Genomic DNA, 24,988 nt, shown 5'->3' on the forward strand with positions numbered 1-24,988 from the left:
ATACACACACACACACTTCACAGGCTAGACAAGAGGTGGCAGTAAATCTGGAGATGTGAAAGTGCATTCTTTTGACCTCTCTTGAGGAATGATCTGAGGACCCAGCAGATTCTGTGAAAGGGCAACGTGGCAAATTTTCAAAATCCTGAACGGAAGGAGCTTCAGAGGAATTCATCCGGATGTAACAGCGCTCCTTTCTCTGAGATTTTGACTTAAGAGAAGACAGATGTGCAGGCAGATGAGAAATGCTGTACTTCCTGTCCAGAATATGGACCAGGTGTGGGCTACAGCCCCCCCTTTTTTTTAAGATTTATTTTATTTATTTATTTATTTATTTATTTATTTATTTATTTTTGGTTTTTCGAGACAGAGTTTCTCTGCATAGCCTTGGCTGTCCCGAACACACTGTAGACCAGGCTGGCCTCAAACTCAGAAGTCTGCATGCCTCAGACTCCCAAGTGCTGGGATTAAAGGCATGTGCCACCACTGCCTGGCAATTTTATTTATTTTATGTGTATGAGTACACTGTAGCTGCACAGATGGCCGTAAGCTATCATGTGTGTGGCTGCTGGGAATTGAACTCAGGACCTCTGCTGGCCCCACTCGCTCCGCCCTGCTCACTCCGGCTCCCGCTCACTCCAGCGTAATTCACTGTAGCTGTCTTCAGATGCCACCAGAAGAGGGCATCAGATCTCATTATGTGTGTTTGTGAGCCACCATGTGGTTGCTAGGATCCGAACTCAGGACCTTTAGAAGAGAAGTCAGTGCTCTTACCCGCTGAGCCATCTTGCCAGCCCATACAGCCTCTTAATCTTCCCTACAACCCATCTCCCACCAAAACACCCATTCCATGGCTGATTTATATATTAATATGTTAAGTTGCCAGGTTACTTCTTAGCTGTGCTCTTCGTTGTAAATACAGAATTCAGAAGGATGACCTGTAGGCAAACCACCTTGAAAGCACATGAACTCATCTTCAAAGCTAAGCAGGGTCAGGCCTGATTAGAAGTAGGAGGGGAGAATGTGGAAGGATGCAAAAAAAAGAAAAAAATTAAAAAGAAGAGGGATGCTTTTTATTTCCTGTTAAGATAATTGAGTGTTTGTTCTCTCCGGTTTTCCTGGGAAAAGAACATCCAACTCAGGCTGTGCCTGGCTCTCTGGCACCTGTGCAAGTGCTGTTTGTGGGCTGTCGGTCCAGATGGGAAAGCCGTGTCTGTCTGGAGCTGCATTTCCTCTCTGGGGTCAGGAAACTTTTTGTTTGTTTGTTTGTTTGTTTGTTTATGGGGTAGGAAGAATTGGTTGTTTCTTTCAGAGGCTCATTTCTGGGGCGGGGGTTTCTGGGTTTCTGCCTTAGTTTTTCACAAAAGCTATGTAATAGTAAAAGGGTGAACATGCCTTGTCTTATGCCAAAAAATCTAAATTCACACATACTTAAAGGATATTTGAGCCACCAGTCGCTGACCCTCAAGGCCTGCCAGCTGGGAGCCGATCAAGCATATCGTTGGCGTGGTGCAGGACTTCCCCTCACACCCAGCCATCTCCTTGGACCCGACAGACCACTGGTCGCTGTGACCACAGTCTCTGCAGACTCTTATTTATTAGAAAGTTCTTCCTAATGCTGAGCCAAAAAGTCTTTGGTCAGTGGTTGCCCTGTCGTCTTGATTCTACTCTTTGAGCCACCCTTCCCCCACCAAAAAACCATTTCTTCTTCCCTACAATGGCCATAGAGACCATTTAGTCATTCAGAGTCTGGGACCAGGCCCCCACGTCTTCACCTCTTCAGATATGTCGGTATCTCACTGTTATCCAGGGCCATGAAAAGGACTAAGATAGGACACAGCTGTGCAGGGGCTGTGTGATCAGCCCAGAAAGAGCAAGGCCTCTTGCTGTCACCTCACTCCAGGGTCTCTGTGTTAGTATGACTGGAAGTAGAGTCAGAGCCTGCTCTCCAGCAGCCCCCACCAAGCAAGGTTCCTTGGAGCTGACAGTCTATCCCAAGACTCTAATTACAGAGATGAGGGACTGTGAAAAGCAGGGTTGTTCAGTATGGCACATTGGTCCGGTGACCCCTCAAGTCCGTCACTGGAGCACCGACATGAGCTTTAGGTTTAAACAGAGGAGCAAGGGGCAAGAGGGAAGTGTAGTTTAAATAATCCTGGGTTAGGTGTGGTTTCCACGCTCATAGCTTTGGTCTTGCTCAAGAGGATCCAGAGAGCTTCATATTGATTGACAGGACAAGTTGGGTGGTCTGTGGTATGGCCCCACCCTCATGGATCATGTCCTTCAACTGAGACTGTCCCTTGAAGTTCTCTTGTTCTCATAAACCAAAGCAACTCAAGAGTAAAAAGGAATGGTGATTTATCTCCAACGTCTTAACCCTGAAAGGGGACAGCCTTTGAGTGATTAACACACAGACCTTGCCAGGTAAGCAGGTGACCCACAGTAAAGGAGACAGGCATAAAATGAAGGCCTTTATCCTGCTTTTTAGTTATCTTGTGGGCTCAAGTAAGGCATCTGTGCTTTTTAGTACATGTTTCATCAGTGCCGCTGGGCCCACTATGTTCCTCCTGGGGTCCTCCTGGACTGGTGTGTCCTCCATGGGTCCTCCTGGCCCACTGTGTCTCTCCATGGATCCTCCTGACCTGGTGTGTCCTCTATGGGTCCTGGCCTGGTGTGTTCTCCATGGGTCCCCTTGGCCTGGTGTGTCTTCTGCAGGTCCTGGGGTGGTGTGTCCTCTATGGGTCCTGGCCTGGTGTATTCTCCATGGGTCCGCCTGATCTGATGTGTCCTCCATGGGTCCTGGCCTGGTGTGTCCTCCATGGGCCCTTCTGTGCCCTGGGTTGGGCCAGTATGGAAGGCTAAGTACATTGTTAGAGCCCAGTGGGATTTGGATCAGTGTTACTGTGTGCCCTGGTGAGCAACTCTGGAAGTCAGATCCTTCTCTAGCTGACAGCTTCTTAGGTACTGTATTAATTCCCTGTGGATGTTGTAACAAATATTCATACCTTTCTTTTAAAGCTGTAGAGATCCACAGGAAGTCCCAAATACAAAGTCAAGGTTTTGGACATTGCTGTCTTTTACGTGGAGATCTGGGCACAAGTTGGGGCAGTCATGGGAGCAGTGTCCTTTCTTTGCCTTCTTCAATCTCTGGTGGTTGTTGGTCTTTCTTGACTAGTGGCTTTATTGATCCAGTCTCTGCCCTCTCCACTTCTCTCTCTTCTGCTTTCTGTGTCAAATCTCTCTCAGCTTTGTTCCTAGAAGGACATTCATCATGGGTCTACCTGAACGATCCATGTAGGCTGCTTGTTTAAGGCCCAGTAACAGGTTCTATGCATAGACTTTTTGTTCCCACAGAAGAGCATATTTATAGGATTTGAGATTTGTACAGGTTTCTCCTCTGGCTCTCTATTTTCCTTACATTCTTTTTGTTTGTTTGGAAAAAAATATTTTTTGCTGTTGGTTTTGGGTTTGGTTTTTGGAGACATGGTTTCTCTGTGCAGCCCTGGCTGCCCTGGAACTTGCTCTGTAGCCCAGGCTAGCCTAGATCTCAGGTATCCATCTTGCTCTACTTCCCAAGAGCTGGGAATGAAGGTGTGCACCACCACCACCCAGCTGGGAAATTTTTTATTTTTTATTACATTGTGTGTGTCTGTGTGTGTGTGTTTTGTCTGCATGTGTCTGTACCACTTGCATGCCATCTCTGATACCCTCTGTGAGCTACCCTGTGGGTGCTTGTAATTGAATCCAGGTCCTCTGGAAGAGCCTCCAGTGCAAGATATTCACAGAGTCATCCCTCCAGCCCCTAGTGGGTGGATCTATCTCAATCTCTATCTCTCTCTATATTTTTAAGGACTAACCTCAAAGTTTTGATCCTCTTCTCCTGACTCAGCTTCCTGGTGCCGAGATTATAGGAATGCTCCAGCACACCAACCCTGGCCTCTGCTTTCTGGCCTCCATGTTTTCATTCTCCTTTAGCATCCTGGCTGCTGTTCTGCTGGGTGCTTGTGCTGCTCTGATCATCATTCTCCGGTTTTTTTTTTGTTTTGTTTTTTGTTTTTTATTACGGGGAGGGGGTGGGGCCTCTGAGCATTAGGCAGCCCAGGGAAGTGCAGGTCTTTCTGGTACACACCCTCATTTCACCAACATGCTCAGACTTATATGTAGAGTTTTATCAATGGGAAGAAGCCACTGCTGTTAAAATATTCATCAGCCATTGTTAGACTTACAGACTGTCCCCCTGTGAGTGTGCTCTGGGCAGAGAAGACAGGCCAGGGGAGTCTTATGTCCTTGTATTTCCTTAATGAATTGAAGAAAATTATTTATTGTCTCAGGGCCCATATACACATCTCTTTCTATTTAAAAAAAAAAAAATTCAGGAGAGACTTGTTGGCAGCCCTGGAAAGACTGTTGTGTGAGCTCCTTTCCCCTCATGCAAAGTCCCATGGTCTTTGAAATGTGTTCCACAGCCTGCTACTGGCTTCTGGGCTCTCTGACAGCAACTCACACTAACATGGGGCAGTCTAGAGCCCCGAAAAGCCTTGGAGCAAGTAGATGGTGGCTTTGCTAGGCAGGTAGCAGAGCTGAGGGAGAGCAGAGGGCAGGATGGTGGCCTCCTGAGGCCTATAGTCTGAGCAGCTCCAGACTCTATTCGGTGTTGTCCCCATTGCTCCGAAGGTCCCAGCCTCACATCTGCCCAGAGCACCTTCTTAGGCTCTGCTCCGCTTTGCCAAAGGAGGCCTGCGCAGGGCAGGAAGCCAGGGAGGTGAGGAGGGAGGAGACAGATGAGTCACACACATGTCCCCGCCTCACCGGCAACTGACAGTCATTTGGCTCTGGACAAGGTGCTATACCTTACAAGACCCTTGGACACGCCTGGGATGGGCGTGGGGAGGGTACCTAGAAAGGCTTCGAGAAGGGACTGGCATTTGAATGGAGCTTCGATGGGTAAGAGATTTTAGAGGGGGAGGCAAAGCAGACCTGTGTATTCAAAGAAACATAGAGCTACATTCAGCCTCATCTGGGACACAGGGTGATGTCCGGGGTTCATGGGTGATGTCCAGAGGCCAGGGTGATGTCTAGGGTCTGGGATGCTGGGCCGTAGCAGGACTATAAGGATCTGATGTTTGAGAGAGACCTTAGGCTCACGTGCGTGGTAAGAAAGATATTCACTTGAACCTGAATTCAGGGCTTGGTATGGGTAGGGCGGAGATTTCTGTTCTGGTTTTGCTGGGTAGCTCTGAGGGTGGTGGCTTTCATTTCCACAAGCCTGTTGGTTTGTAGCTGCCTTCATCTTACCTCTGCCTGGGATGAGATACTTCTGTTGGGCCGAGGGAGTATCTCCCGCCTCTTCACAGTTCAAGATGACACCCACACACACACACACATGCCCCCCCCCCATGATTGCTTCCTCACAGGTTGCTTCCTCACAGGGGATTTCTCTACAGTCTGTACCGTTTTTTTTTTTTCCCCCCACATAGGCCCTGAGCCTTCCTAGCTGACTCTGGAAGCTAGACACTGAGCACTCCAGGGCACAGGCTCAGTGAACTGTTGACTGAAGAAATGAGTGGACGATGATGGTTGTGCCTGCTGGCGTTGTTGTATCTAGACTCTGGCTTCCTGCTATCCCGTTGCTCTCTTTATGGTATGTTGCAAGGTATGTTGCAAATGCTGGCCTCTGGGTTTTGTGAGGTATACCCGCCCCTGGAGACAGTTTGCTCTGCCAAGCAAGTGCTAGCAAGAACTCAGAGGCGGGACTTACTGCTCCAGACTCTCTGAGGATGGGGAGGCTGTAGACCTGGCTCCCAGCCTTCTGAACTACTACTCTTCACTGTCCTGGACAGGCCGTGCGGTCCAACTCTTTTTAATAAATACCCTTAGCCTTAAAACCGGAGTCTGAAGAGCCATGTGATACTGGGAAACGTTTCTGGACTTGTGGCTCCATCAGATCAGGTTTTCTGGCTTTGTAGACTGTGGCCCACTATTCAGTTGTTATTCATCTGATTATCAGGGCATGTTAAAACTGTAGAAAAGAAGAGTCAGTAAACGTTCATCTCCCTTTTCTATTACCTGAAGAGCTATTGTAGAGGAGAGAGAAGATTCGTTTGGTTGGCCGGGCGTGGTGGCACATGCCTTTAATCTCAGGGCAGAGGCAGAAGCAAGTGGGGCTCTATGAATTTGATGCTAGCCGGGTCTACATAGAGGGTTCTAGGTCAGCCAAGGCTACGTAGTAAGAACCTGCCTGGGGGAGGGGAGGGAGCTTATTTTGTGTTAGAGACTGTACAGAGTCAAGCTTAACTTCTCCCTAGATTGCCATTCATTTCAAATTCCCATCAAGTCTCCAGTCTCCTGACTAAAAAGCCTGTGTGTGTGTTCATGTGAGTGCAAGCACCTGTGGAGGCCAAGGACATTGGCCTCCCTGGAGCTGGAGTTACAGGCAGGTGGGAGCTCGGATTCAAAACTCAGGTCCTCTCAGGATCATATGCACTCTTAACGGATAAGCCATCCCTCTAGCCTGAGTTTCCTGATTTTTCAAGCCCAAAGCATTGGTGATATTTTCGTGTTTTAATTCTGTTTGTTTGTTTTGTTTTGTTTTTTTGAGACAGTAGCCCTGGTCATCGCTCCTATCATTATCATCATTCATTCATTTCTTCAGTCAACAGTTCACTGAGCCTGTGCCCTGTAATGCTCAGCTTCTAGCTTCCAGAGTCAGCTAGGAAGGCTCAGGGCCTACCTGGGAGAAGATCCCAGAAAAATGGGACAGGCTATATAGAAGTCCCCTGTGACCAAGCAATCCTGGGAGTGCCCTGTAGTTTCTCTGTATAGCCCTGGCTGCCCAGCAACTCTTTAGGTCTTGAATTCACAGAACCTCCTGGCTCTGTCCTCCTGTCCCCACTCCCTCGCACAGAGTTGGGGGACCTTGAATTTTATTCTTTCACCTGCTGCTTGTCACCAATCTGTGAATCTGGAGATTGCTTGCTTCCCTGGCTGGCCCAGGTTATTTCTGTAGGTCCTTCCTTGTTGACACCATCTCTAAGGCCTCAACACAGATTGGTAGTCTCCTCCCCTGGAGAGCCTTATTCAGGACTTCAGGAACTGTGGAGGTAGGGTGGGGGTAAAGGTCATTGGGAGGAAACAAACAAACAAAAACCCAGCAATTTAGCCTGAAGCTCTCTGTAGTAGGGAATGAATCCAAAGCCCAGGGAATCTGATGAATTTGGGGAATGTTCATCCTTTTGGCCCTTGGGAAGAAGTATCTAATCTAGATCTGTTTGCTGTCGGAGTAAGGACGTGAATGGGGAAGGCTGAATTTTTGCCCTGAGCTGGAATTGTCAGTGTGGAACGTCTCCTCCGAGATGGCTCGTGTTGGGGGCCTTTCTTCTTCTGACTTCCTACAGTGAAAAAAATCAAGATCTTGAGAATTGTTTGGCCTTTGTGCACAAAGGCTCTTGGGATGTGCAGTTTGGCTGAACAAGCAAGCACTGCTCAGTGCCCGAGAACCAGCTATGTAGGCGCTAACTCACACCTGAAGAAAATCACTCCACCTTTTAATATGATTGTGTTCAGAAACTAATTTTCAAAGACACTTTCAATTTTCCCAGCTGCCTGGGTGGCAGATCCATACAGCTTGGGCCCGGGCATCACCTCTCTTTTTTATTCTGCCCAACTTTATTTGGTTAGATTCTATACACTTTTATTGATTGCCTATTATATAAGTTTTGTCTGATGTTGAGAGCCTCGGGGTATGAGGGAATATATCACCTAGAACTAGAAGTTTCGTTTCTAGCCAGGCTCTCAAGACGTAATGCCCAAGAGTTGTGGAACAGTCCTCAGTTCACTGGGAATTCCTGAATAGATTGTTTTCCTGCCCCAGGCACTGAGGTCTGGGTGGGGAGGTGAGGAGGAGGGCTCTCCAGGAAGGCTCTTAGAAGAATCTGCAGGCAGGGATCGAAATCTGAGCTGAGTTTGGGGAAGAGAATGGAGCACGGGTTGAGCTTCTGGACTTTGCTCTTGGAACCCCTTCGCCTCCATCTCCGATTAGCCCTGACCCTGCCCTGGCTTCTCATAGGACTCTGGCTGTCCTCCCCCCCTTAGCATGCGGCCAGTGGCAGCACAGACACCCCATCTCATCCGAAGAGATAGCAGCAGAGGGATTAAGAAAGGCTAAATAAAGTGACTGGTGTGTCACTTGTCTGGCTCACTTGCTGTAAGTGAAATGTTGGAGAGGCATAGAGGGCACTGGGATGAAAATGGGGTGCCAGGCCCAGAGCGGGGAGAACACTGAGGTGTCCTCAGAGGAGGGAGAGAGAAAGAACGCTCTAGAAGAATAGACTGCTCACTTTCTGATACTCAGAAGCACACTGTAAAGATACTCTCAAGAGTACTATTGATACTCAGCACTTTGGGGAAATATCCAATAGTCAAAGAGCTGCAAATAAAAGCAACACCTCCACTATTTCCTTATTTTTGAGAGAATGTCTTACGGAGCCTAGGCTGACCTTGAACTCTTCTGTAGCTAAGGGTGTCCTTGGCTTTCCGATCCTTCTGCCCTTCCCTTCTCAGGTATTGAGATTACAAGTGCATGCCAGCATACCTGGTTATGTCCAGCGCTTGGGATCAAACCCAAGGCCTTGGTCATGCTGGACAAGCATTCTACCAGCTGGGCTATATCCCCGGCTGCCATATTCTCTTTATACATCTATCAAATTAAGGGGCAATGAGCACTTGGGGGAAATGAGTCTCCTACAGGTGGAGGGCCTTTTGGCTATATCGACCTTCAAAACTCATCTGGCTTTGGTACATGCTTGTAATACAAGCAGTGGGAGGAGGTATGCGTGTGCCTCTGGATTCAGGACTTTAATTCCATCCTTGGCTATATAACAAATTCAAAGCCAGCCTGGTCTACAAACCATCTCCCAGAACCGAACCAAACCAAACCAAGCATCTCTCTGCCCCTACTAGGCCAGTGCTAAGAAAACATCCAGAGATGTATGAGATAAGATGCCTATCACTGGGCAGTGGTGGCGCACGCCTTTAATCCCAGCACTTGGGAGGCAGAGGCAGGTGGATTTCTGAGTTCAACGCCAGCCTGGTCTACAGAGTGAGTCCCAGGACAGCCAGGGCTACACAGAGAAACCCTGTCTTGAAAAACAAAACAAAACAAACAAACAAAAAAGATGTCTATCTCAGCATGGTTTGTAAGGCATTGAAAAAGAACCAGATGTCCAGCAGTAGGGTATTACAAAGAATGTTTCTACCTAGAGGACATTCCTAATTGTAGCAGAATAGTAAAGGCAGAAGGGAAACTAGGTTGTAACTCATCTAAAAGATAGGTTCTCAAGTTATGTTGAAAAATGTGTGTTTTCATACAAAAGGAAGGATAATTAGTACCTCGGAGATTTTAGAGACTACCTTCTTATTTCTAAACGATAAAAAATTTCTGCCAGGCACACATATTGCTCTTACAATCCGAGAGGGTAAAATTATGGTATTTAAGAACCGAGAAGTTCCAGCACTGTTGGAGCGGAGGCACACGGAAAGCTAGCCCAGCACATCATCTATCTTGCAGATTCCCAGACGGGCAGCGTTTTCGAAGGCAGCGTGGCCTTGGGTCCATTTGTGTAAGTATTTATAGAAGTGAAAGCATGGAGGGTGGAGGAAATAGATTGATTTTTTTCCCCTTGAACTTTTGAAATTATTTTCTCCACTCCATTTGTAATTGAACCTACCTAGCTATTCTTATTTCTTCCTTTCTTGGGCACCACGTTAGGCCTAAAAATATTAACTGGCTAAGGATGTGGGTTTTGCTAAAATAATTCCCCTTGAAGTCTTCATGGGGTCCTCGAATGCTTCAAAATGAGATTCCCAAAGAAGATTACCCTCTGACATTTATTTTGCCCTTCTATTTGATGTGTCTCGACCTTTGCTGTTTAGCATCCTTAGACTACCACACTGGAGACCACTCCAGAATGGTTGGATAATGGACCCCAGCAACCATAAAAGGAAGTGACCTGGGGGTGTGTAGCAGGACTGGGTCCTGTCTGCTGAAGAGGTTGACGCAGGGGCCAATCTGGCATCACCTTATCCTGTAGACGTAACATTAGTCTGCAGAAAAAGAGATCAGAGCCGGGGAGCATCTCGTTAAATATTAATTACAGTGATGCCTTTTGCCACGCATCTTCAGAGAGCTCTGGGCATTCACAGACATTACCTCATCGCTCATCCTCACAGCATTATTGGGTGAGAAGTCAACAGTAAGGGTTATGGTCTCTGTGCAGGCACAGCATAACAAATACCTTATTTTATTATTTTATATCCAAGTTGCTAATTACCCTTCCAGACTTTTCAGTGTATTTCTAATTTAGATTTTATTTTATAATTGTGTGTGTGTGTGTGTGTGCACACGCACATGCATGTGTGTACGTATGGGCACGCCATGTGAAGGTCCAAGGGTAACTTGGTTGGTTCTCTCCTCTCATCTTGGATCTAGGGATCAAACCAGGTCAGTGTACATGCCTGGTAAGCACGCTTACTGACTGAGCCATCTCTGTAGCCCAGTCTATTTTGAAACAGGGTCTCCTGTCATTTAGGCAGGCCTTGAGCTCATTATGTATCCAGGAGAATGACTTTGAATTCTGATCCACCTGACTCCACCACCTAGGTGTTGGGACCACAGGTATACGCCACTGCTCCCAACTTATGCAGTGCTGGGAATCCAGCGTATTAGGCAAGTGTTCTTCTGACTGAACCCCATCTCCAGGGCCCTGCCCCCTCTCTCCTTTGAAACAGGATCTTCTTACTTTGTAGCTTTGGATGTCCTGGAACTCACAATCCCCCTGATTCAGCCTCCCAAGTATGTTACCCAGTCTGGCGTCCCTAACACATATTTTGAATTGTTAAACTTAAGGAGTGGTCAGGGCTGGATAACAGATGATAAAGGGAAGCCGAAGTGGGTTTGGTTTGGGTTGGTATGTCTCTCTCAAAGTTGTTTTGCATTCTTCATGAGAAAGATGGCCTCCCTTCACTTTCTCCCACTAACACTTACTGAGTTTTCATCACGAGCAAGGCAGCAGATTGCTGGGATGATCCAGGGAGTAACATTTAACCTACTTACTCTACAGTAAGTGTTTGATGATGTAGCTGCTCCGTGTCATCCCTACCCTTGCGCTTCAACCTTATTTCACTTCACATACCCTTTGCCTGCCTGCCTGCCTGCCTGCCTGCCTGCCTGCCTGTCTGTCTGTCTGTCTGTCTGTCTCTCTCTCTCTCTCTCTCTCTCTCTCTCTCTCTCTCTCTCTCTCTCTGTGTGTGTGTGTGTGTGTGTTTTATTGAGACAGGATCTTTACATAGCCTGTCTGTTCTGGAATTCACAATGAAGACCAGGCTGATCTGAGTGCTGGGATTAAAGGCATGCACCAAAACATCCAGCTATCTTTTTGTTCCTTACTGCCAGGAACTTTGGGTCTTGAGGATAGCCCAGTGCCATCTCCTATGCACTTCCTCTTTGCCAATGTCTTTCTGCCCACCTTTGCAGGACTCCCTCTCCTATGCTGCAGAGATAGGTCCCTTCCTGCACGGGGCCTTCTTGGTATCTATCTCCCTCTACTGCCAGTTCTCCACAGACTCCTGGGCTTCCTACCAGCCGCCCTTCCTTTGTGTATTAGTGGCTCGTGTGTGCTCCTTGATGACATTCCCAGCTGGTTTATACCAGAGGCAGGTTGATTGGCTTTATGTCTTTCTTAGCACCTTGTATACATGTAAGTGCTCATTGAGTAAAAGAGCGAAATGGTCATAGTTTTAGGCTAGAGGTCTGTAGTCTATGGCAAGTCCCAAGGGCAGCTGGTAGGAAGCCCAAGAGTGGTGGGAGAACTCGTCCTGCAAAGGTGGGCAGAAGGACAGAGGTCACTGAAGGAATCCTACTTGGCCTGACCTCCCTCCTTTGATCCCGCTCACTGCAGTCCTTGCTGCCTACTTGCCTGCTCAATGCGCATGCCCACGCCATAGTTCTTCATTGTTTAATTGTATTGTTCCTCATTGTTTCATTGTATAGTAAATATCTTTCTTCTCTCGGTGTGTTAGTGCAGGTGAGCAGAGACAATGAGAGCCCATTTTAAGGTTATCTTACTTCTTATTTTCCTATTCTTTTTCCACCTCCTGTGCTGGGTAGGTATCCTTGATGCACAGTATCCTAAAATTGCAAAGATCTTAGAATGAAGGCTCTGATCACTTTGTGCTTCACCTGGGGCAGGCTGCATGAGGCTGGGCAGGTTATTTAATCATCCTGTGTCGTCATTTCCCCATCTGTTAAGGGAGGATAATGTGCTTGGGGGTGACCTGACCCTCTGGGCTCCCTTGAGGCTTAGTGGACTAATGCTCTTGCTATTAACGTCAGCTGAAGATGCCTGGGCAGAACCAGCTGGGGACCAGGTGCTGGGTCCCCACAGAATGGATGCATCCTAAGACCTTGGGTGTTACTGTCCGTGTTGCCCTTGGCACAGAGGAAACCTGTGTGCCAACCAAGAGCCTCTAAGGTTTCCTCCTCCCGCTGGCTCAAGTGGCTGAGGTCTTGGGGATGACAATGGCATCCGGAGGACTTCTGGACTTGCTGCGCTGAAAGGAGAGAAGCCAGCCTTGTATTGAGAGCGCTGCTGCAACCCAGCATCAGCAGATAGGAGGGTCCAGCCCTGGGAGCAGAGGGGCCTGGCCTAGGGACCTTCCGACTGTGCCCACATGGCCTCCCCATGCTTTCCACCCCACCTATTGATGAGCTTTGGGACAGTCAGTCATTGGATACTCACATTCCTGTGGCTGCAATCCTGGGAATGTTGGCCTTTTATCTTTAAGGATAGCCTGGGCGCAGTGTCCAGGGATGAAGGAATGGTGTTGGTGTGGAGAAGAGGTGAGGGATTCATGCCTTGGAGGAGTCCTTTCAGCTCAGACTGACTGGTGAGTGGTCATTTCTCACTCTGAAACAAGTTCTGTTTTCTCTAGACTGCACTCACAAAGGGAACTGCTCTGCCATTGAATTGTAATATCTACTCTGTTCATGTGTGTATACGGCAATAAATATACTATGGAAAGATATTTAAATATGTATATATTTAAATACTCATTTCCATAGCAGGTTTGTGCAAAGTCCCCCTTTTAGTCTCAATGACAATACAATTATGAAAGTTTCTTCTCAAATGTATCTGGCAGATCTCTCTTATATGCGTGCTGGCAAACGCTTGTATCGTTAATCGTTTGTATGTAAAAGGCATAATTATCAAATACTTCTGCCACCAAATTGCTCACAGGCTTTCAAAAGTATAGGATTGTAGGATGTAAATACCTAAAAAGGAGTTTTTCAGTTTATCTCCAGGGTTCCTTTGTTTCTGTGTTTGTTGTGGGAATGGGGTGTGGGTGCCATGGGACACTTGTGAAGGTCGAAGGGCAACTTTGGGAGTTGGTTTTCTCCTTCCATGAGGTGGGCTTCAGGGACCAAACTCAGAAAGCACCTTATCCAGCCCTAACTCCCGATCTCTAGGAGCACAGTGGTGTCCTAATCGGGTAATGAGCGGGCTTGGGTCACACAGCCACTGAGCAATAGGATGGGAACAGTTTTTACCGACCCTCTTTCAGGTTCAGACCTCCCCACTCTGTGTCTGTACCCCTTTAGATAGTGTAGACTTTCACCTCTGAATTACACATAAGATGGGGGGAAATTCAGTTTGATTGAACTTTGGCCTATGCTTTGATCTAATTAAAATGAAATTCCTAGTCTTAGAAAAGTGCCCCAGCTGTACCATGGCTGAGTTCTCGACCTCGAGTTCCTGGTTGACCTGACCGTCTGCTCTGTGGGTCCTTGAAGTGTGGTTCCCTTCAGGGTTGCACACCTGTGGTTGTGGAATGGGGAGGATCAGGAGTTCAAGGACATTATCAGCTGCATAGTGATTTCAGAGCTAGCCTGGGTTACATAGACTGTCTCAAAAACCAACCAACAAACAACAGAAATAAAACCAGGTTGGGTGGGAGGGAGAGAGACTGAGTAATGGGGCTAACTTTGCAGAAGTCATGACTAGCATGCTGTGGAGAATAACTGACAAGTTTTGGTGTTTTCTGTTTGTTTGTTTGTTTTGTTTTGTTTTCTGAGACAGAGTCTCCATGTCTTCCTGGCTGTCCTGGAACTAGCTCTGTAAACCAGGCTGACTTCCAAGTCCCTGAGATCCGCCTGTCTCTGCTTCCCAAGGGCTGGGGCTAAAGGTGTGCACCACAAAGCTGGGGTTGACAGTAGAATTTTTGACATGGGAGACTTGGAGCTAAGTCAAGTACATTCTAGGAGAGAGAGAAAGCATAGAGGCAGGGATGCTGTGGCTGGGTTTGGATGGAGGTTATTTGAAGGTGATTAGAAAAAAATGAGGCTGGGAAAGTAGGCCAGTACCCAAAGCAGGAGGCTCTTCTTGTACCCAACCAGGAGTTGTTCTTCATCCTGGTGGCAGTAGGGAGCCATTGAATGGTTTTTCATAAGCGAGGCCTGAGCAGAACTGTTTCCAGCGGGGTTAGCGGCAGGGTGGGACAGGAGTGTGAGGGGAGACTCTTGTTAGTCTTGCTCTGTAACTTTTGCCTCAGGGTGTTGATGGATTGAAAATTGCCTTCATGTTTAATTAGGAGGTAATTGCTTTTCTTATGATGGTCATTGGATTCTGAAAGGGCGTGATTATTGTCTAGGGGGAGGCAGATCTAATTTTATAACTGGGAATGTGCAGGGAAACTGACACTGCTTAACAGCAAGGCTCTGTAGGAAACTTCTAGAACAAACTGCTTCCTTCCCTCTTTCCTTTTTAACATTTTCTTTCAGATGTTTGTATTGACTTTACTCAGTAATGATCTGGGGATGCCAGATCCCATAAAACCGACCACTAGTGAATCCTAAAACAGGGCTTTTGTTTACTTCTTCCAACTCTTGTCTGTCTACCTTCTCACTCAAGACTGACCTTGTTAAAGCTCCTGGATGAAGCTCATCTTCCGAGGATCTGACACTGGTGGTGGCGATGACAGTGGCTTAGGAAAGAATGTCGTATGCTTCATTACTGGTCATGTATGTGGTAGACTGTTACTGTTGACTTTTCTGTCCTGGGTGTTGGTCAGTTTGCACCATTGGCTTTAGTCACTCAGCCAGTATTTACTGAGCATCTATCTCACGCTGAAGATGCATGTGAACCAGAGAACTAGGGTGTGAGCCTTATTGTCTATCGAGCACATGGTCAGTGCTGATGGAGGGAAGGTACTGCATACTTGGGAGCACCTCACTAAGAGTTGAAGGTATAAAGAGAAACCTAAAAATCAACCAGGGTAGATTAGTAATTGTCTAGAGTTGGTTGAGGACACGGGACATGGTGCTGCCTAATTATGAGTCCAGGGCTTGACGGGGAGCCATGAAATGCTCTGAAGTTGATTGTGATGGCAGATGCTCAACTCCATGGCTGTGCTGAAAAGCAGTGATGTGTGTAATCATAACTCAATAAGGTTGTCTTGAAAAAAAGTCATTCAGGGACTGTGGGTGTAGCTCAGTGGTAGAGTGGCTGTCTAGTATATGTCAGGCCCTGGGTTTCAGCCCCAGCCCTACAGAAACACAAACCAAACAGTAGCAAGATGGTTATGAACCCTATGGGACAGCAGCAGTGGGAAGGCTAGACTTGGCAATGTAAGCTCCCTATCTGTGAGCAAGAGCACAGAGGGGCTGAAACCCTCTGGAATGTGAGAGGATTGAGAGAGAAGAAAACAAGGAGTCTGGAGAGAGAGAGAGAGGGAGAGAACGAGAGACGGAGGGAGAAAACGAGGGAGAGAGGGAGGGAGAGAGGGAGGGAAAAAGAAAAGCACATAGAGAGGAACAGAGGGAGACAGACAGACAGGCAGGCAGACAGACAGGCAGACAGACAGACAGACAGACAGAGACAGCAGACAGACACAGAAAGAAGAGGCATGGGGCCTGACCAGTTGGGGCCTTGACAACCTAGAAATGATTATAGCAGTTACCATTTGTGCTGCCTTCTATGCCAGGCACAGCGTGTTCTAAGTAGTTACACACGTTCCTTCCTTCAAGCCCAGGACAGCCTCGTGAGACAGGGGCTGTTCTTATCAGCCTTTATCAGTGGGACGTTAATCTGCCCACAGTCATCCATCTAATAAAGTGGCAGAGCTGAGACAGACAGAAGCCCAGGGCTCACAGTGAGAACCTCATAAATCACCCTAAAAGTTATGGGGTGACAGAGAGTTTTGTGCAGGAGAGTGACAGTCAGATTTACATCTTAGAAGATCATCCCGTGATATGTGGTATAGATGAGACATAGAAACACCAAGGCCAGGGGACCATGCGCAGTGGCGGTCTGGGAAGAAGCAGCAGTTTGAGGAGGCCTGTTCACAGGAGCCAGAGAGGGGCTGGATTTTGCTGTTGCTCTGTTTTTGTTTTTGTTTTTGTTTCTATTTTAGCAAGACTGGAGCTCATACCCTGGGCTTCATGCATGCTAAGCCGGCACTAACTACCGAGCTATATCCAATGGCCAGCAAACTCAGATGGATGCCCCTAAACCTGGGTTCTGGGCTTGGGAAGTAGAGCGGGGAGGAACTTTCATTGCTGTTGTTATAGGTGCCTGGGTCCTGTCCCTGTGTGAGCTTGCTAGTGGCTACTTATGTCAGAATAAATCCAACTTCTGACTTCTGTTCCAGTCAGAATCTTAATGGAGGTGGCAGGGCTTTGGGGTGTGAATAGACCTACGAGGTGTGGGTATGGGAAAAAGAAGCTCCTGCAGGGGCAGAATTGGGGTGCCCTGAGGTGTGTACCTGCGGCTGCTCAGTATGCCTTCAGTCCACACATTTGGACTCTCCTGGAACCTTTGCTCCATCCCTCCCCAGAGACCTCTCCCATCCTTAGACGAAGTCTCCTTGCTGCACCGACAGTAAGACCAGACATTAAAGACACACTCCAAGGATGTACTGCCCAAACCGGAAACACCTTACACGTGAGATCAAATTTGTGTCTCCTGCCTGTCTATGCCCAGCGTAACGTAGGGTTTGGTTCTTCCAGAAGGCAATGTTTTTGCAGATTATAGTTATATAGGTATATAGCCTGTAGTTTACAGCTACCCACATTAAATCAAAGTGCTGGACTTGACAGCAGTTTCTGGAATGCTCTCTGATTTCTGGTTAGTAGTATTTATCAATTCATTGAGGAGGGGTGCAGCGGCCTGGTTACTCAGCTATCGTCCACCAGTCGCTTTTTCTTTCCTACATTACCTCATAGGCCTTCAGTTACATGCCCCTTCCCTTCTCCCCAGGGGCAAAGCTGGGCACTGCTGAGGCCAGGGGCAGGGCTGAATGCTTCACAAGGGCTGGCATTCTATATTTCTGAGCCTTGTTGTGTGTGGGGGAAATCCGTGAATCCCACTGGCATCCCTCCACAGCCGTCCATCGGCGCCTTTGTTAATGGCTGCCGTCACCCAACAGCTGACCCGATTCCCTGAATCGGTCCCTGTAAACTGTGCAGTTCTACAAGAGGGAGGTTTCCGGGCAGAATACTTAATTAGGGCTTAATTAAGACAGCGGGAGTAACCCTTTGGCCTGAACCTTGCTCAGGGTTCTGATTGGCAGATGGCACCTGGCACTCCTGGCTGTCTGACAGCAGAAATGAGCCCCATGCCGCCCTGGAGGGGGTGTTTCCTAGACTCCTCATCAGCATGTGTTGTGCATCCTTTTTCTTGAGGATCCCACAATTGAATTGGCTAAAGTGTATTTCACCTTCTCTAGAACATAAGGATTTCAAGGGCAGGGGCCGTGACTGGGTGACCTGGGTCCCTGCCATCATGCCCAGCACAGGCCCCAGTGAAAGAGGGGCTAGACATTGGTGGGATGGTCGCACTGACTTAGAGGCCCCCCTTTTTAAGTAGAGGTGGCTGAAAACTCTTCAACTAGAGTGTGAACCCCAGGGTGTGGACTCAAAAGTGAACAGTTAAAGCCAGGAATGTATGGACTTCAGACAAGGAACCCCGGGGTAGAACAAAGCCTTAGTGTGGGTCACAGGCCTGAGAAGCGTGCCTTGGGTCTGGCTCTGGAAGCCGTTGCTGATATACTGTGCTGTGCTTGTGGTTGGCTTTGATCTGGCAGGATTGGGAGCCCACCTCACTTCCTAGACAGACCCACGGAATCCCAGCTCAGTCCACTAGGGTGTCAAGCCATGGCCCTGGGAGCCCTCAGTTTAAATTTCCCAAGCAGTTGTGGATTTTGCTTTTGGTGCTCATGGTATCAGATGTGTCCAGAGGGTTTTGGAAATTTGCTGGTGCCTAATGACGTGATAAATCATTTCATGGTAAAAACACAGATCTAGATCTTTTAGTCCATATTCTACAGAGTCGTTCGATTATTCCCAGATGGTGGTCAATAGTTTTTCTACTAATGAGAGTGAAGACATTTCGTGATAACCAACATGTCTGTGGAGAAGGAAGAGATTCTGTCTACTCAGTGCGGGGGATAGTAGACACCACAGGCTCTAAAGATCTCTGTGCTGAGAAGGTCTCTGCAGACTTCCAGCCCTGCTCCAGGGCATGTTGTGCACCTGCGTAGCATTGAGCTTCTCCAGTGAAGGCCCTAACCGACAAGGTGTGGATTCCTTATAGGATGGGTTTTGTTGACTCCCTTGTATACATATGTGTGTGTATACATATGTGTGTGTGTGTGTGTGTGTATACACATATATATGTATATATATGTGAATGAATGACCTAGTCCGTTGAATACTTTTTGAAATAGTAAAATGCACAACATAAAATTTACTTTTGTTTTTTGTTTTTTTGTTTTTCGAGACAGAGTTTCTCTGTGTAGCCCTGGCTGTCCTGGAACTCACTCTGTAGACCAGGCTGGCCTCAAATTCAGAAATCTGTCTGCCTCTGCCTCCCAAGTGCTGGGATTAAAGGCGTGCACCACCACTGCCCGGCTAAAAATTTACTTTTTATTCATTCTCTCACATTGTGTGTGTGTGTGTGATTGTGTGTGTGTGTGTGTGTGTGTACATGCATGTGGAGGTCAGAGAACAATTTTCAGGAGTCGTTTCTCTCCTCCTACCATGTGAATCCCAAGGGTCAAACTTGGTCTTCAGGATTGGTGGCAGGTGCCTTTACCTGCTGAGCCATCTCTAGCCCTAGCCATTTCAGTGTATACAGTTGGCGGCAGTTAGATAGACTGACACTGTTATCTAGTCATTACTGCTATCTAGTTTAATGTTTTCATCACCCCCACATAATCCCATTAAGCAGCACTTCTCAGTCCCTCCTTCCTGCCAGGCCCTGGCAGCCACCAGTCTACTTCTTGTCTCTACGTAGCCTTGCCAACTCTGGACATTAAATATAAATGGGAACCTATAGTATTTTATCTTTTGTGCCTAGCTTCTTTCAAGCCACGTGTCTTTAAGATGTGTCTGCGTTGTAGCCTGCCTCATCACTTCATTCTGTTTAGCGGCTGAATCCTATTCCATTGTATGGCGATGCCATGATCAATTTTTCTGTTTGCTCACTGATGCCCTTTGGGGCGGCTTCTGCCATTTGGCTATCATAAATATTGCTCCTTGAACATTAGTGTACAGGTTTTCAATGGAACGTTGGTTTTCAGTTCTTTGGGGTGTGTAGCCAGGAGGAGACTCCCCAAATCAGTACTGTTTTAGTAACTTCCTGAGAATGCTCCAAACTGTTGCTATGGACTCTTTTGAACCTCGTGCTTCTCTGGTTGCTCTTCGGTCTCTCTGGCCTTCTCTTCTCGTTCCCTTTCATCTGTGGCTCTGCATCCCCTGAAGTAACCATCCCCCACCAGTCCTCTCTACTCTGTGTGCAGTCTATCCCAGTGTGCTCAGTGCTTTAGCTGTGCATTGCAATCCCCAGGGTTCCTTTACCAGCATATGTCCACCACTGTGTCTGGTATCTAATGTACTATGATGTGGAAGAGACTCCCCATTTCACTGACAGGCTGAGGAAAGTCTAAAGTAGCTTTCTGGTGGCATGGTTAGTGAGAGTTGAGGTCGAACTAGGATGTGTCAAAGCCTCACTCTTAGCATGAGGGGTCACTGGGGAAAACCTGAGGCCAAGTGTGAGGAGGAGGGTCATGAAGAGAATGCCTGTACTCATGAAACTGCTTGAACGGTGTAGGTCACCAGCAAGCAGCCCTTCTGATCTGCTCGGAGTGAGGTCACTTGTTTCTCTGTCTCCAGGGACTGTGAGGATTCTGCTTGCAGGGTCTCGGTAACCCCACAGCGTCTCTCTCTGTCACCCTGCTCACCAGCAGTGTTTCTTGTTTTGTTTTGTGCTTGACACAGGCTTTCTCTGTGTAGCTTTGGCTATCCTGGAACTCAGTAGACCAGGCTGATCTCAAACTTAAAAATCTGCTTGCCTTTGCCTCCCAAGTGCTAGGAATAAAGGCATGTGTCACCACCACCCGGCTTGATCAGTGTTTCTTAAAGGAACCTGTAGAAAGTAGAAATTAGAGCTGACTCACGGAGGATGAAAGCGAAGCAGCCATGTGTGTGGTGTGTGGTGGCTAAGTCCCTGAGTACAGATTTGACTTAGAATTAGACAAACAGTAGAACTCCAGGGCTCTCAGAGATGTACATGGGAGAACCCACAATGAGATCTCAGAGTCAATGATATCCAGCGTGACCATGCTGGTACGGAATCCTTCTCTGTTCCCCTAGCACCTACACTTTCTAATGTTTTTACATTCTTTTATTGTTGCTTGTCATAGTTGGATGTATGAGGGTTGGCGTTTTGTTACCAACGTGTACCAAGGACTAGAACCATACCTGGTACAAAATGATTCTATAGTCTGGATTTTCATACAAAAAAATTGTAAGTAGGACTGAGGGGATGGCCCATAAGTCAGAAGCTTGTGGTGCAAGAGTGAAGACCCAAGTTCAAATCCCAGCACCCACATAAAAAGCTGTGGATAGCTGAGTGCGCCTGTAACCCCAGCATAGGGAGATGAAGACACACCATCCTGTAATATAATCATGTTCCCTAGTTCCATTTACACAAGCCCTTTACAGATAGGAAAAGTGAGGTTTGCCTGTAAAGGGGTGTATCTTGGGTTCTGTGTCTAGCAGCTGGTCATAGCAGGGGCCTGGTTACAGATCTTGTGTACTCTGTTCCTCACCCAGTGAGGACAAGGGGCTTGGCAGCTGCATGTAACTCAACAATGAATGACATTTGCCTTTATCTCTGAGAGTGGCCTCAGGGACCTCAGGACAGCTGAGGTGAAGTGTGGGCCTCACTGATACTCAAGTCAGCCCTTTCCCACATCCTTTCCAGGGCTCAGTGTCCATCTGATAAGGCAGATGAATTGTGTGACCAACTTCCCATCGTCCTCTTGGAGTGGCCTGGGCCCCATACCTTCAAATTGCTGTCAGGAGAACGACACGTCCTGCGTTCCCATCAATGCTGGCTGCTGCCACCCTGAAGCTCCCAGAGGGCCACAGAGAGGCCATCTGCAGTGAGTTAGATAAGAAGCTCAGCTCTTTCTGAGATGCCCAATCTTGTCAGGCAGATGTGAAATCTGAGGACATGCGGTCCCAAGATACCCTGGACCCACAAACACTTGTGTTTGCACCTGCGGTACTGAGGATGATTTGGGGCAATAATGGGAATGGATATTTTCTGTTTAAACTGTTGCATATGTATTTTTATGTGCCTAGGGGAAAAGCCAGCTAGCCCTGACTGAATCTGTGGTTCAGTGAACATTACTGTTTAGGGTGCCACTATCGTGGGCTGAGCCATACCATAGAGCCATTTCCATGTGTATGGTGTGCTGTCAGGATAGCGGTCTGGCAGTTTGCTAAAATAAAAAAAGTCAGAAAGGTAGTTTGAGGTCATCTGTCATTTGGGAATGTTGCCATGGATGGTGGCGAGCCTAGGTGCTTTCTGGAGAGCCATTTCCCGTGTCTCCTTTGCACCTGGTTCAGAGGGAGCTGGCTGAGGATGCTAATGACCAGGGCCTAGGACACTCCAAGTGTAAGATGGGAAGTTAGTCACATGACTTTATCATCCAGATGGGAAATGGGCCCTGGAAAGGATGTAGGGAAGGGCTATGTCCAACACTCATGCTCCCACGGGCAAGGAGACCTGGAGAACCAGCTGGGAGCTACTGGTTTCTCTTTGGTCCACAGTAAAATGCCTGGAAGTCCTCTGAAGCCCTTTCCTATAAAACAGAAGGTGTTAGGCAAGATGGCTCGTGGAAACACAGGCTAAGAAAGGAAGGTGGAAGAGGTACGGGCATGTGAGAAATGAAGCCACTGACTGGCTTTCCTGGACTGTGTCTATAGCCACAGACCACGTGACTGTGAATGGACTCTGTATCAGACCTGTGCTGACTTGATCCTTGAAGGGAAGAGCTAGCAAATGCTTTTCATGGGGTCCTGGTTGCGGCTGTACACATGGTACTAGGCATCACATGGCCTAGGACAGATGCCTCTTCCTCTCTCAGAATGACATTTTCCTGATAAACTGACATACCAGTCTAAGAAATTCAGCCAACTATGACACAGGAGCTCATTATCTTTCACCAAGCCATGGTCACTCTAATGAGCCAGAGCTGATATCGACTGATGCGTATTAGGGATATATATACGAAGCTGGGAATGGTGGTTCACACCCGGTCACCCAGATTTGATGGCTGGAACCCAGATGATAGAAAGAGAGAACTGGCGCTTAAAAATTGTTCTCTGACACACACATGCAGTGTAATTAAAAACATTTTTTTAACTGACAGTAAAAGCAGAAAGTTAATATGAGCTTCTCTAAAGTATTTACTAATAACTTTCTTTGTCTTTAGATGTCTACATTTAAATTATCTTCTGATCTAACCACTGCATTTTAGGCACCCGTGTCCTTGTTGTTATTCATTCAACAAACGTTACTTGGTGGTCACAGCTCTGCTAGGCTATGCATGGGTCATGTGCTCCTCCTCCCTTCATGGTCGAAGGGTCAGAAAACAAGACCAGACCCTCACGAGGTTAGAAAGTACAGGCAAAAAAATGCAGGTGGTTTGGTCCCAGCTGGATGGAGGGGCAGGACACTTGACCGAGGTACTATGATTAGTGCCTCACGGTTTCATTGTGGTGAAGGGACACCGTGACCAAGGCAACTCTTATAAAGAAAAAAACATTTAATTGGGGCTGGCTTACAGTTCTACAGGTTCAGCCTATAATCATTGTAGTGGGAAACTTCCCCCACGGCCCCATACAGGCAGACCTGGTGCTGGAGGAGCTGAGAGTTCTACACCTCAATCCTTAAGCTGTAGTAGAACTGTGTCCTGCTGGCATCCAGGAGGAGGCTTTATGGGGAGTCTCCAGGAGGAGGAGTCCGTGGGGATCGTTCCTGTCAATCCACCACAATTAGGGATCTGGTGAGACATGCTAGGCCAGCAGCCAGGAAACTGTCCTGAATGTGGCAAGGCTCAAGCTATGTGCTGAAGGTCCAATCTAATTAGAATGAGTTTCAGAGGAGAGGAGGCATGAACAGAGGGGCCATGGAGGGATAGAGAGGACAGGGGATTATGTGACAGAAGTGGAAGACCTTAGCATCCTTCAGCCACTCGAAGTTCATGAATCTGTAGGTAAAAATGTTAGTTTCTCTTTACTAGGAGAAACTCCTCCCCACAAAGGGCTTGTGTATTAAAGCCTTCATTGCTAGCTGGCAGTATTTTTTCAAGTGGTTGAGTCTCAAGGGCTCCAACCTAATCAGTGAATGAATCCCTTGATGGATTCATACATTGGCATTATTGGAAGGCGGAAGCTATTTGGGCAAAGTAGTCACTAGGAGAGTGCTCTGGAAAGCTGGACTTGGTTTTCAATGAGGAAAGCAACTGCCATGTTCCCTGTTACAGCCATGTTCTGTATTATCACAGGCTTGTAGCAATGGAGCCTGCCAACCAGGGACTGGAAACTGAGCCCAAACCCTTCCTCTCTTAACCTGTATTCTTGGGTGATTTACCAAAGTCACAGAAAACTATACACCCCTTGCCCCCAAATTTGTCACAAGAACAGGCTTTTGGTAGAAGATAGTGTGATATACATGCAAAAAGCTTAGAATGTACAGATAATAACAAGATGGTAGCATTTTAGGTCTGTAGAGAAATTCCTGGTGGTAGTAGCAGAGGAAAACCAGGCTTTGTGACTTCTGAACAGAAAGCAAGCCAGGTTACCCAGAGCTGGGCTCATCACTCGCTTTGGAATCCCTAAGTTTTATCTAAGAACCACAGTAAAATGTGCGTTCTCAGGCCCCACCTATCACCTGCTGAATCAGTCCTTCCTAGACTATAGTTCTCTCTTTTTTTCTTTTTTCTTTTTCCTTTTGTTTTTTCCAGGCAGGGTTTCTTTGCATAGCCCTGGCTGTCCTGGAACTCATTCTGTAGACCAGGCTGGCCTCAAACTCAGAGATCCACCTGCCTCTGCCTCCAAGTGATGGGATTAAAGGCATGTGCCACCACCGCCCGGCTTCGTTTTTGCTTTTTTAAAAAAAGACTATATATATATATATATATCATGATAAAAATCATGTGGATGAGTGTTTTGCCTGTGTGCATGTCTGCACCATGTGTGTATCTGATGTTTGTGGAGGTGGCTGGATTTAGAGATGGCTGGAATGCCATCTCTAAATGTGAATGCCTGAAACCAAACCTGAGTCTTTTGGAAGAACAGGAAGAGCTGTTAACTGCTGAGCCATCTGTCCATTTCATCTCTCTCTCCTTCCTCCCATCTCCCCTCTCTCCGTCCCTCCTCTTCCATCACCCCTTTCTCTGTCCCCCCTAATGGTATCCCCCTCTCTCTACCCCTATCTCTGTCCTCCCTCCCCATCCTCCCTCTCCATCCCCTTCTCTTCACCCCCTTTCTCTATCCATCTTTTCTCCATTCCCCATCTCCTCTCTCCACTCCCCTCTCCATCCCGCTTTTCTCCATCCCTGTCTCCTCTCTCCACTCCCCTCT

At 47.4% G+C, this 24,988-nt stretch overlaps 1 protein-coding gene across 3 annotated transcripts in view; it reads left to right on the plus strand.

The window, feature by feature from the left end:
- Positions 1–24,988, plus strand: part of Frmpd1 (FERM and PDZ domain containing 1) — a 103,435-nt gene that overhangs the window by 6,177 nt on the left and 72,270 nt on the right. The window contains exon 1 of one of the 3 annotated variants that reach the window (XM_031377284.1): positions 4,831–4,944. The exons of 1 other annotated variant lie outside the window; for it this stretch is intronic. The gene's annotated coding sequence lies outside the window, so the exon portion shown is untranslated. Of the gene's footprint in view, positions 1–4,830; positions 4,945–5,569; positions 5,654–24,988 lie in introns of those variants that run through there. One more of the 3 variants, XM_031377285.1, reaches the window with a different exon arrangement.

This window comes from Mastomys coucha, unplaced genomic scaffold (assembly GCF_008632895.1).
Source record: "Mastomys coucha isolate ucsf_1 unplaced genomic scaffold, UCSF_Mcou_1 pScaffold18, whole genome shotgun sequence".
In the NCBI taxonomy this organism is placed as follows: domain Eukaryota; kingdom Metazoa; phylum Chordata; class Mammalia; order Rodentia; family Muridae; genus Mastomys; species Mastomys coucha.